Below are 13,079 nucleotides of genomic sequence, written 5' to 3'. Positions count from 1 at the left end.
GGGGGATTACTACTGGAGGCACTGAAAGGGGGGATTACCACTGGGGGCACTACCAGGAGGGATTACTACTGGGGGCACAACCAGGGGGAATTACTACTGGGGGCACTACCAGTTGCTGCCATTTCCCACACTAGGCTTATACTCGAGTCAATAAGTTTTCCCAGGTTTTGTGGTAAAAGTAGGTACCTCGGCTTATATTCAGGTCGGCTTATACTCGAGTATATACAGTATATCAACTACGGAGCATAGTGTTGTCTGCGACTCCAGCAGAGGGGATAGAGCTCTATCGGCTGGATAGGAAAAACGGCTCTGCTGTAACTTCACAGGTGCTTCAGCAAGGCAGGAATGCGGTTAGTAGCAGGGACACCCTTAACGGGTTTCTTTCTCTGCTGAGAATTTCTTCAGAAGGATGTCTTAGGAGCAGGAAGGTGTCATATTTAAGGAGGAAGCCTGCCAATCAATTTCATTCATTAGTCCAGACAGCACCTGCAATCTATTTTGTCCCTGTGTAATCGGCATTCCTAAACAACATTTATTTTTCATGTTTGCAATCCACATATATCTACTCTGCATTCACAGATTCAATAAATGTCAACAGAATCTCATATAAAATCTGTCAAAATAGAATGCAATCAATGTATAATTAAACATTATCTGTAAATGTTGAAGCACATGCAAATCGTAGATCTATCTATATTATTTATATGCATATTCCTTGTCACTAATAAAACATTGTGCATGTTAGTCAACATTAAATAGAGTGAGAAAATACTCCCTATTGCAAGAAATATATATTACCTCTAGAAAATATTACTAAGCGTTCATGTATATACAAAGAAGTGTATAAATACCAAAATATAATTCTGACACGAGTGAAAAAATATATATAACTCCTGAGGACCAGCTCATAAACAAAATATCTAATAGGTGTAGGGGAGAGTGTAACAGCATCCTGTTAGAGATGATTGATCACACTCCCTCCGACGGCCAAAAGACAACACATGTTGTCCACATAACGGATTATGATCATAGTATAGAATGATACTAAGGAAAGGAGCAACAAATAGATATTAAAAGGTCCCAAGGAAATAGGGAAGAGTAAAGGGTAAATGGAAGATAACAAGGGACTATGAGAATATATTCTAAGGAAGCTAAGAGATGCATGAGTTAAAGGAACTCCAGATCCACTATTTCATTGAGCCCATCCGGACGGAGGGTGCTCAATAAGTGGATCCAATAGGCCTCTCTTATGCATAATCTGGAAAATCTATCTCCCTGTCTCAAGGTTCCAGGTATATGTTCTAGTCCCCATAGTTTCCAGTCCATGATTTCTCCACAGTGTTTCTCTGCATGATGTCGAGGAACACTGAGTCAATAATTGGTTCATTAGATTCCTACGATGTTCTAAAAATCGTTTCTTCAAAGGGCGAGTGGTACGTCCCACGTATTGGAGTCCACACTTACATTGTAACAAATACACTACATAAGATGTTTCACAATTTATAAAGGTTGTAGACTGATGTATGTTATTGGTAACTGTGGATCTGACTGAAAGACTTCTATTTTGGATAAATCCACAAGTTATACACTTGGTATGTCCACAGCGAAAACTCCCCACTAGTTTAGAATTTAACCATGTTGTTTTTGAGTTTGTTGTTGACCTAAATGTACTAGGTGCTAAATAACTTTGCAGATTTCTGGCTTTCCTAAATATAATTGTGGGATATTCCTCCAGTCCTTCTTTAAGTAGTGGATCTAATAATAATAAGGAATAATTATCTTTAATGATCCTCTTAATTTGGTTGGCAGATTGATTGTATTTCGATATAAATACTACCGATGGATCTATATCTTTACGTTTCTTCTTATTAGTGGTTTCAGTGCTAGTGTTGTCTGTCTCTTCTATATGCACATGATTAGATTGTGCAAGCACATCTGCAAAGTATGTGGGTATATTAACCAGTGTAGTCCTATCCAAATTGTCAACCTTATGTTTAGCCTTAACCAATATATCATGGGGGTACCCCTTTTCCTCCAATACTGTACATAGTTCAGAGGCTTGTTCTTCATACTTAAATACAGAGGAGCAGTTCCATTTAATCCTGCGCAACTGTCCCTGAGGTATACTTGAGAGCCATTTTTTATGATGATTACTAGAGTAATCTATATAGGTGTTTGTATCTACCTCTTTCTTATATGTATAAGATGTAATTGTACCATCAATAACTTCTAGTGTGATATCCAGAAAGTTGATAGTGGATCTATGAAAGGTGCTCGTGAAGTTCAAATTAAAAGAATTCTCGTTTAACCTAGTGACAAAATCTGTGATAGATGAATCATTCCCATCCCAAATAAAAAATAGGTCATCATTATAACGGCCATAGAGTACCAGGTGCGCCCCGAGGTCCGCCCCCCAAATGAGCTCCTTCTCGACTCTGCCCATATAAAGGTTGGCGAAGCTCGGGGCGAACCTCGTACCCATGGCCGTCCCAGTGCGCTGTAGATCGTGAAGCCGATCAAAAATAAAATTATTGTGCTTTAAAATAAATAATATAGAATCAGTGAGAAAGTATCTTAATCTCTCTGAGATCCCACTCTGTAGAATCAAAAAATGATTTACAGCCTCCACTCCCTTGTCATGTGGAATATTGGTATAGAGCACTGTAACATCACATGTCAAGAATTGATAACTATCTTTCCAAGTAATATTATAAATTTTACTGAGAAATTCAGTAGTATCTTTAAGGTGGGATCTCAGAGAGGTCGCACACGGTTGCAAAAAGTGATCAACAAATGCCGAAAGATTAGACGTTAAAGACCCTATCCCCGAAATAATGGGACGCCCAGGTGGATTGGTGAGTGACTTGTGAATTTTGGGCAAATAATAAAAAACTGGTGTAACAGGGTGCATAGTGAATAAAAAATCAAATTCCCCTCTGGATATCACACTATCATCCAAGGCTTTCTCCAAAAGAGATCTAAATTCACTCTGAAATCCCTGGGATGGATCTCTAGGGAGGGGGGTGTAGAAGGTTAAATCACCTAGTTGTCTTAATGCTTCGGCGATATAGTCGGAGGTGTTTAATACCACCACCCCTCCTCCCTTAACCCCCGGTTCTATAGTAATCATTGTATCCTTTGAGAGGTTCTTTAAAGCTTGTCTTTCTTGGGGGGTCAGATTATGATATAAAGGTTTAGTGGTTTTATTACATAGATTTTTGAATTGAGTCAAACTATTTTTATAAAACGTGTCTATACATCCATTTTTAAATTTTAGGGGAAAAAATTGGGATTTCTTCGTAATTAATTTGTTTTTGGATTTGGTAGATGTTCCATATTGGGAGAGATTGATATCAAAGAGAGGCACTGAATTAAAGTCCTCCTTCTCTGATTCAGAGTCATTTTCTCCCAAAAGTTCTGCAAGTTGAATTAAACTCTCTCTGTCTCCTTCATCCAAAATAATAGGTGAGCCCTCTATTTCTCTCTTATTCATCTTTTTATGTGTAAAATAGCGTTTACGTCTGAGGGCTCTCACATAACGATTGAGTTCAATAAATAACTCAAAAAAATTTGGACCGGAAGATGGGGCGAATTTCATTCCCTTAGATAAAAGTTTGATTTCCGCCTCACTAAATGAACGGGAGGATAAATTAAAAACATTGGAGGGGTTTAATATGGTCTTAAATTTCGACTTCTTTTTATGTTTTCCTCCTCTAGAGCCCCTATATCTGGGTCTCTTCTTCTTTTTGGAGTCCCCGGGTAGAGGGGTTCGAATCTGTTTGGAAGGTAAGGTTCCCTTCTTAAATCTGGGGCCTCTTCCTTTCTCCTTCGAAAAGGAGATCTTTTGGTCTCTACATCTCTACGTATTTGTAGTGAATTCTGTTTAGGTCGGGCCCCCCCATAGTTTGATTTATCAGTAAAACCATGTTGAGGTAGATAAGATTTATTATCATTATCATATGGCATTGTTTTAACCTTATTATTCTCTTTCTGATTAGTAGATATATCTGTTTCCCCATCTGAATTATTCCAGAGTTTTTTAGATCGGGCCACATGCGTTACTGATTGGTAATTACGAGATTTCTGAGTTTTTGGGGTTTTGATCCCCGGTCTCTGAGCCTGGTTATAAGGTTTCTTATTGTATGTTCTGATTTGATTAGCACTATAATCTAGATAATCTCTATGAAACTTTCTATTTTTATTTTGAATCAATTCCCTCTCAAAGCTCTCGACTCTCTTGTTAATGAGTACCTCTCTTTCCTTTTGTTCTAATCCCAAATTCGACCCTTCTATTTGTGCTCTTATGGTTTCTATTTCCTGTTCGATATTTTTAATTTTAGATTCTCTATAATCAATCAATAATCTCATTAGTGAGACAGAACATTCATCTAATATAGTATTCCATTTAGTCTGTAATGTATCATCATCCCTAAAAGACAGAGCTTTAAAAATCCTTACTCCTCTAGGTATTCTTTTAAACTCTATATATTTACACAATGTCATTTTGTCCCACCAGTGTCTGGCTTCCATTTTTAGTAAATCTTCTAATTTATTATACAGGTGTGAGATTTCTAATGAATCCTCTATTTCTATAGGGAAATCCCCTTTACAATAGTTCTCCAATAGTGTTTGTCTCCTCAGATTCCTGTCATTATAAAAGGATAAATCCATAGCTCTAATTAATATTTAAATAATAAAATGAGCAGATCGAATTACAAGATGTTGATCTCAGATAATAAACACAGTCTATACAGAATTTAGACAAAATGAGCTTCTAACACATGAATCTAGAGCAGAGTATAATCTCTCCTCTATATTGACACAATCACTAACTATCCAAAACAGTGTCCTCTGGGTCCAGAAATGATATGCTGCAGGGAGGGTGCTGCCCCAATTGGAGAGAAATGAACAATAGAATAGAAGGGTTTGTAGCGCCCACCTCCCGGCAATTTATCACGACCAGCAGCCGTCCCAAGGGTCCTCCAGTCCCCTATTCCAAGGAAAAATACAGTAGAAGAAATAGAAACGGCGCATATAGGTCTAACCGGACCCAGAAGACACACTGATAATAAAAGGATAAATTATTTAATAAAACATACAAGTGTAGATAGTGAATAGTCGATAATGAAAATGGATTGAAAGGTCAATGACCACAATGAATATACTGCAGAAAATTAAACATAATAATAAAAAGGAAAAAACCTCACATGTATTGTTGAAGATTAGAGCACCAGCTGTGTACTCCAATCACATAAATCAGACTAAAGTGCTGTTAATATATACACCTCTATTATGGTGCATACACACGATCAGATTTTTCCTTCAGATATGAACGATAACGATTTAAAAATCGTTCAGTCGTTCATATCTGAAGGAAAATCGTTCATATCTGACATGCCTGAACGATGGACGATCAACGATGCGCGTTCCCGTTTGTCAGATAACGATATCTGACATCTGATGGGTTTGCAGTCAGACTTGGACGATTCCATTCATTTAAATGCAGTCAAAAATCGTTCAATCGTTCAAATCGTTCAAAACTTTGGTAAAATCGTTCAAATTGTTCAAATCGTTCAATCGTTCAGTCGTTCATCTGACAAATCTGACAAGTCTGACAAATCTGACCGTGTGTACGCTCCATTACATAGAATAAAATCCTCTTCAGGAATAAATGGATAAATGACCTATTATTGGCATAGAAATGATAGTTCCGTTATTAGGAATCCATATTGACACAAATCTTGTATCCAATCATTGGCTGTGAATGCAAAAATGTAACAGATAATGGAGCCAATGTTACCAAAAATATGTTACTTGCTGAGGTAAAAAAGGGGTGAGTGTTTATGCATATAAATCCTCCTCTAGCCCATCTAGGAATTAGGCTGGGAGATATGATGTAGATATGTCTCTCACCTAGTGTTCTTAGACACTTGCTGCTGTGCACTGGATCTGTGCCGTGTCCGGTTAGACCTATATGCGCCGTTTCTATTTCTTCTACTGTACTGTTCCCATATGAATGCCTCCGTTTGGGGCCGGCCCCACTGACATCAGTGGGAGAGATTTCGGCTCTGTGTGAGCCAAAATCTCTCTGGGGCTTGCGGCAACGAGACCCTACCACAAGGGTCTCGTCGCAAGTCCAATGCTCGTGATGGTCATCTTCCTGGCCGCTCGCTATAGCTGTGGGTGGTCACCCACAGCTATGCGAGCGGCCAGTAGACCGCTCTAAAAAACAAGGCTGACCCTGATTCAGAGCAAGCGCTCTGTCAGAGCATCCGGCTCTGAATCAGGGCCACAGTTAGTAACAGGCATTATACTAGAGGTCTGTGATCCATAGGACGTTCAGAACATGTGACCCAAATGGAATCAGGTTTGAAATAATAAGCAATCAGAAATCCCACAACCTGACAACACCTTTGAGACAGATGATCATTTTAACTCTCAATCCCCTGTATGTGGAGAACGCCAGCAACCAGGATAGCTCCTCCAACGATCACAATGGAACTTTGGCAAATGTAGTTTATCTTTACGTACTGAAATAGTCACAGTCCTGACACCCTGATGGTGGCGACACGCCTCCATTTCGGGTAACGGACGCTATCGCCGCCCCCTCCTTGCCCCCAAATGGCAGCAGACTACTGTCAACCATTGAAAGTCTGCTGCCAGTTTACGTGCGGCCCCGCAGACCTGTTCTGCTCATGCACAGACCAGGTCAGGCACCTGCGCAGATTCCTAAACATCAGGAATCTGCGTTCATGGTCTATGGTTTTGCCATCGAAGGCTGAGAGCCAATTATTTTTTGCCATCAATGGCAAAGTGGAACCCAATGTTTTTTTTTTTCTGTTCACGACAGAGCTTAGCCCTGCCCCCTGGCTGTATGCTAAGCTCCACCCCCTCATTTTTTATTAGCCTGCCGCTTGACAGTCACCTGGCCATCGAGTGGTGCAAACCATTGATGGTTCACCATAGATTGATATTGTACCATCAATGGTTATCACCGATGGCACCATCAACGGAAAACTACCGATGGTCATCCCTAGAACACAGAGAGAGACACTACAAGACAAGTCTGAACTTACCAGTTGTATGGATAGTGCAAGAAGGGTTTAAATGCTGTACTTAATATTTTTTTACTCCTGTTCCCAAAAATGAAACATACAGTACCAGAAAGTGTATAACATACTTGTACAAAAAATTAAACACTTTTTTAGATATTCAAGGTAAAAGCTCACATCAAGGTAAAAGCTCACATCATGTGACCTTGATATGTAGAAGTCAATATTTAAATATAAAACATTTTTTTATGAAAACTATGGTCTCTTGGCTTCAAAACAAGACGAACATGAAAGTTCTACCACAATTAGAAGCAAAGTTATGATTCGTTTTAAAATTTTACATATGAAAGTTACTTTATATTATCTATCGGGTTGAAAAGTTACTTTTTTTGTGATGATTTGGCATGGAACGACCCATATAATGTATTATGACAGGCAGTCTACCATGCCAGACATAGAGAAAGGTGTCCGATTTAACAAGAAATAGGGGCTGTATGTTGACTCATTAGACGGAACTGAGCAAACAAAGGCCCTCATTCAGAGCCGTACGCTCTGAGCAGAGCGCACGCTCTGAATGAGGGCCGTCCTCCATAACTATGGAGCGTCCTCCTGGACGCTCGTATAGCTGTGGGTCACCACCCACAGCCTATACGAGCGTGCAGTTTGATGGCCGCGATGGTCTGAGTGGGTCTGAATCAGGCCCAAAGGTACTCCAATTGTTTGACTCAACAGAATGGTTTCTTCTTAGACAATTAACATGGCTCCTTAACAGTTTTGGGCTAACATGATTAACTGGGGATTCTATTATTCATATTATTTGTATTCTACTTCTATATACAGAGGCAATACTGCATGGTAACTTGAGTAGTCTAAATGTTTTATTTCTTGTTTACCACCCTCTCCCCTCTGTTTCTTTTCGTTTCGCAATGTGTTTTCCTGATTGTGTAAAGCTGGGTACACACCTAGCTGATATATTGACAGATCTGCAAATATATCTGTAGATGATGGTCGGTTATATACACTGAATGACCATCATTTTCCAGGCAGCCGCGGGGCATGTGTACGTATTATTATCCTTTATTTATATGGCGCCACAAGGGTTCCGCAGCGCCTTACAATGTACATAAACAAATGAGCACACAAGAAAACAATTATTAACAGTACAAACAATGCAGATACATGATTAATACATTGCTGCATAACACTTAGATAAGCAGCATGGTGTCGGCAACCAAGGGTGGGGTACTGTTGTATATTAAAGTATAATGAAGTGAAGGAGAAGCACATGAGAGAAGAGGGCCCTGCTCATGAGAGCTTACATTCTAAGGGGAGGGGGCAGACAGACAGGGGTGACACAGATGGGCTGGATACAAGGGTGACAGTAATATAACATTTATGGACAGATATGACTGCAGAGGATTGCCTACTTTGGACCAAAGAGCACCCGATCCACGCATAGGAGTAGGTAAGTATGGATATTTTTTTTTACAGTTACCCTATGGATGTTCTACATGGAGAAGAGGACCGATGGGCTACAGGGGAATGTGAGATAGTGTGTGTACATGTATGTGTTAATAAAATGTTACTGTCAACAGTGTGTGTGTCCTGTTTATTTTAATATTTCTTTTGCTGTGGAACTACAGGTACCAGCGGGCCCATAGTGCCCAGCATGCTGGTACTTGTGGTTCTCCAAGTACCAGCATACGGGGAGGTTTGCTGGGACCTGTTCCACAGCAAAAGACAATGGCCCTCATTCAGAGCCACTCGCTAGCGGCAGTACGCTCGTTCCGAGCGATGTTCGCACATCTGCGCATGCGTACGGTTTTTAGTACGCATGCGCGAACCAGTCAGTGCGGCCGAAAAACATTTGTACGCAATATAGCGAGTGCCTGCTATTTTGAGTGACAGAATGAGGCGTATGTGGGTGGTAACAGGGGAAGGTGCTTGAAAACGGGGAGTGGAGATCCGTTCGCAGGCGTGCTTAAAGGTCAAAACGGGCGTTTTATGGGTGTGCATAATTAATATAGCAGCGTCAATGACCACGTCACTTGGTTTTTTTTAACTCAGAACTGCTCGCAAAATAGCGGTTGAAAAAACCAACCACAAGAATAGCGAGCAGTTCATATCCTGTTCGATGTACTCGATTAATCTAATAAATAGCGGAAGTGACGTATGGTGCGAGTGGCCAGGGGGCGTTTTTAAGAAATAAAAGAGCGTATGTTTTGCTCGCTCATTCAGACTTAGAGGTGTGAACAGACTGCAATGTGCGAACGGATCATTTGCATAGCCACCCCTTGTTTTTGAACGAACGAACGCAAATAGCGAACGGCTTTGAATGAGGGCCAATATTTGTAACTATTTCAAATGCACCATCTTTATCAGTGGCGTAAGTACATCCCAGACGCCCGGAAGCAAGTTATAATTTGGTACCCCCCCGTCACAGCCGCCGACACTGTAATGTAGCAATTCCCATGCAGACAGGCTATAGATAGATGAAGGCAGCAGTGCCGGCAAGGGGTGCCATGTATTGGGCAGCCGTGACGGTACACTATGGGTACATAGTTTCAGCCCTAAGTGGGGAGAATATATTGTGTGCAATTGAGGAGGTGCCCCTTCAGACCTGGAGCCCAGCGGCAGGCGCCTCCCTTGTCTCCGATAGCTCTGCCCCAGACCTTTACACTATCAAGCCAGCACCCACCAGCGAGGGGTGCCGGGGATAGCCCTGGGCTATCAACCTAGGCATGGGGTGCCCTGGAGAGGGGGACCCTGTTATTATTTGTTGTTCCAATCTGTCGAAAAAAGGCAAAATTGTTTAAAAAACTTAGTGTTTGGGGGCATTTAGAGCAACAACTGAGGGAGCATCAAGCAGTAGGAGCAACAGTTACATAGAATTTGATGGCAGATAAGAACCACTTGGACCATCTAGTCTGCCCTTTTTTTACCTTTTGGTAACCTCCAACCCTATGTGATCCTAAAGGTGCATACACACGGTCAGCTTTTTTCTTCAGATCTGAACGATAACGATTTAAAAAATCGTTCATATCTGAAGGAAAATCTGACATATCTGAACGATGAACGATGCGCGTTCCCGATGGTCAGATAACGAAATCGGACATCTGATGTGTTTGCAGTCAGTTTTGGGCGATTTCCATTCATTTTAATGCAGTCAAAAATCGTTCAATCGTTTGCAAATTGTTCACGGTCAGATTTGTCAGATGAACGATTTTTTAAATCGTTATCGTTCAGATCTGAAGAAAAAATGTGACCGTGTGTATGCACCATAAGGATAGTAGTAGGAGCAGCAGTAGAAAGCGTGGCAGCATTGGAAGCAGTAGAAACTAGAGCAGTAGTTCTCAAACTGTGGGTCGTGACCCCAAAGTGGGTCGCGGCCATCTCAGCTTGGGGTCGCAACTCACATGGGGTGAGGTTGATGACCTCTCTGAGGAGAGTGAAACCAGTTGAACTGTGTGTTATTTCAGACTCCTCCGATCACTGTGAGAGATCAGAGGAGTCATCAGGCAGCCCCGTCCCACCCCAGTGCTCAGCTTCTCTTATCCCCCTGCCCAGCAGCAGAAACTGACACACAGGCAGCAAGCCTCAGCAGCTGCCAGACTCTCTCTGCAGTCTGTGCAGATGTTGTTGAGTGCAGCCTGGGGGACCGCTGCTTCCAGGGTGGGAGGACACAGAATGTGTGTTGATTGCTGTGTAGGGAGAAGAAACTTCAGCAGGAGGAATGAGAGGAGTGCTGAGCACAGACCCTATGGGGGAACAGGGGAGCACACAGGCCCTCATTCAGAGGCGGTCGGAGGATGCAAGCGGTCGCTCATAAACTGGGCGCCCGCTTGCATCCTGACCGGCCGCCTATGTTTTGGTCGTTAGGCTATGGGTTAAACACCCACAGCTCTAACGACCGCTAGGGTGATGGTCACGATGGTCATTGACCATCGCGGCTTAAGACGAGACCCTAGGGTAGGGTCTCACTTGTCGTAAGCCCCGGAAAGCTTCTGGCTCTGTCAGAGCCAGAAGCTCTCCACTGACATCACTAGTGATGTCAGGGGGGCCTCCCCCAAACGGCAGGCGTTCCCATGGGAACGCCTCCGTTTGGGCTGCCACCCCCCCGTCCCGCCTTCCAAACGGGGCAAGCTGTCAATCAACATCGACAGCTCGCCCCCTTTGGAAAGAGACCCACTACGACCGGCGCTGTCGGTCGTAGCGGGTCTCACGCATGCGCACGAAGGAGCCGGCTCCCTCGTGCGCATGCGAACTAGACAAACATCGAATAAAGCCTCTGAATAAAGCCCACAGTGTGGGAACTGGAGGGGGGGGGGGGTGAACAGAAAAAAACAAATGTATTAAAAACCCATTGCCTCCCCCTTGAAAGGCACTGCACCCTCTGGGTCTCATTCAGACCCGCTCGCGAGCGCAGGACGCTCGCAAGCGGGTCGATGTTACCCCAAAATGCGCACGATGGAGGGAGCTCCGTTGTGCGCATGCGCGAGACCCGGACAGCCAAGCTGTCGCTCCGGGTCTCGCACCAAAGGGGGCGTGCTGTCGATGGTGACTGACAGCACACCCCCTTTGGTGGGCGTAGCTGCCAGACGGAGGCGTTCCCATGGGAATGCCTACTGTCTGGGTCCGGCCCCACTGATATCACTAGTGATGTCAGTGGGAGTGATTTTGGCTCTGATAGAGCCAAAATCACTCCAGGGCTTGCGGCAGCTCTGGTCAGAGCGTCCGGCTCTGAATCAGGGCCACTGTCTTTCTCATCTACTACCACCCCCTGTCACCCACTGGTTCTCCCTGTTACCCACTGTGTCCTAGGTCACCCTTAGCCTCCCACTACCTCCCCAGTCACTCACTGTCTTCCCTGCCACCCTCTGCTTCTCCCTGTCACCCACTGCTTCTCCCTATTACTCACTGCCTCCTAAGTCACCTCTTCCCTACCCAGTCACTCTCTGTCTTTCCATGATCTGCCTCCCCCCTATCACCCTCTGTCATCCCCTGCCTCCCCATGTGAGCCACTTGTTCTCCCTGTTACCCACTGCCTCCTATGTCACCCACTGTCTTCCTTTACACCCTTTGCTGCTTCTTGCCACCTACTGCCTCTCTTTCACCCACTTCCTCCCCGTCACCCAATGCTTCTTGCTGCCACCCACTGCCTCTCCATCACCCTCTGCCTCCTATTGCCTCCCCAGTCACCGTCTGCCCTTTCATGCTACCCTCTGCCACCATCACCCACTGTTTCTCTGTCTCCCACAGCTTCTTCCTGTTATCCACTGCCTCCTACGTCACCCTTTGCCTCCCCAGTCACTCTGTGCCTCACCTTACAGGGACAGGGGCTTTGAAAGGCGCTCATCCCTGCAATATCTAAATTAAATGATCGCATTAGCGTAAGTTCATACCAGATGCCCGAAGGCATGTTATAATTTGGTGCCCCCCTAAAACAAAAGGGAAAATAAATGTGGTGCATATCTATCACATATGCACAAAAACACTAATTATTATCCTTTATTTATATGGCGCCACAAGGGTTCCGCAGTACCTTACAAAGTACAGAAACAAATGATCACACAAGACAAGTTATTAACAGTACAGACAATGCAGGACAAGTACATGATTTATAAACAATGCTGCATAACACCTTAATAAGCAGCAGGGTGTCAGTAACCAAGTTTTAGGTGCCATTGTAAGGCAAGAAGAAGCATGTGAGGGAAGAGGGACCTGCTCGCGAGAGCTTACATTCTAATATAGAATAGCCTTAAATGGGGTGACTATATTGTGGGCAATAGAGGAGGCGCCTCCATTGTCTCCCATAGTTCTGCCCCTGCATTAGCAGATACCTCACTTCAGTTTTGCATCTCCATAGTGCTACTGTGCATGAGCGGTCTGCTGCCCACGCATGTGTGGCAGTCATTCTGCAGTAACTTGCTGGGGTCCTGTAATAATTTTTATTGTTAGACGGGGTCCCAGAGCAAAAAAGTTTGAGAACCCCTGAACTAGAGTAATAGCAGTGGGAGCAGCATGTAG

Source organism: Taudactylus pleione, unplaced genomic scaffold (genome assembly GCF_031769625.1).
Source record: "Taudactylus pleione unplaced genomic scaffold, aTauple2 ptg000454l, whole genome shotgun sequence".
NCBI classification, from domain to species: domain Eukaryota; kingdom Metazoa; phylum Chordata; class Amphibia; order Anura; family Myobatrachidae; genus Taudactylus; species Taudactylus pleione.
This window is presented reverse-complemented; position numbering follows the sequence as displayed.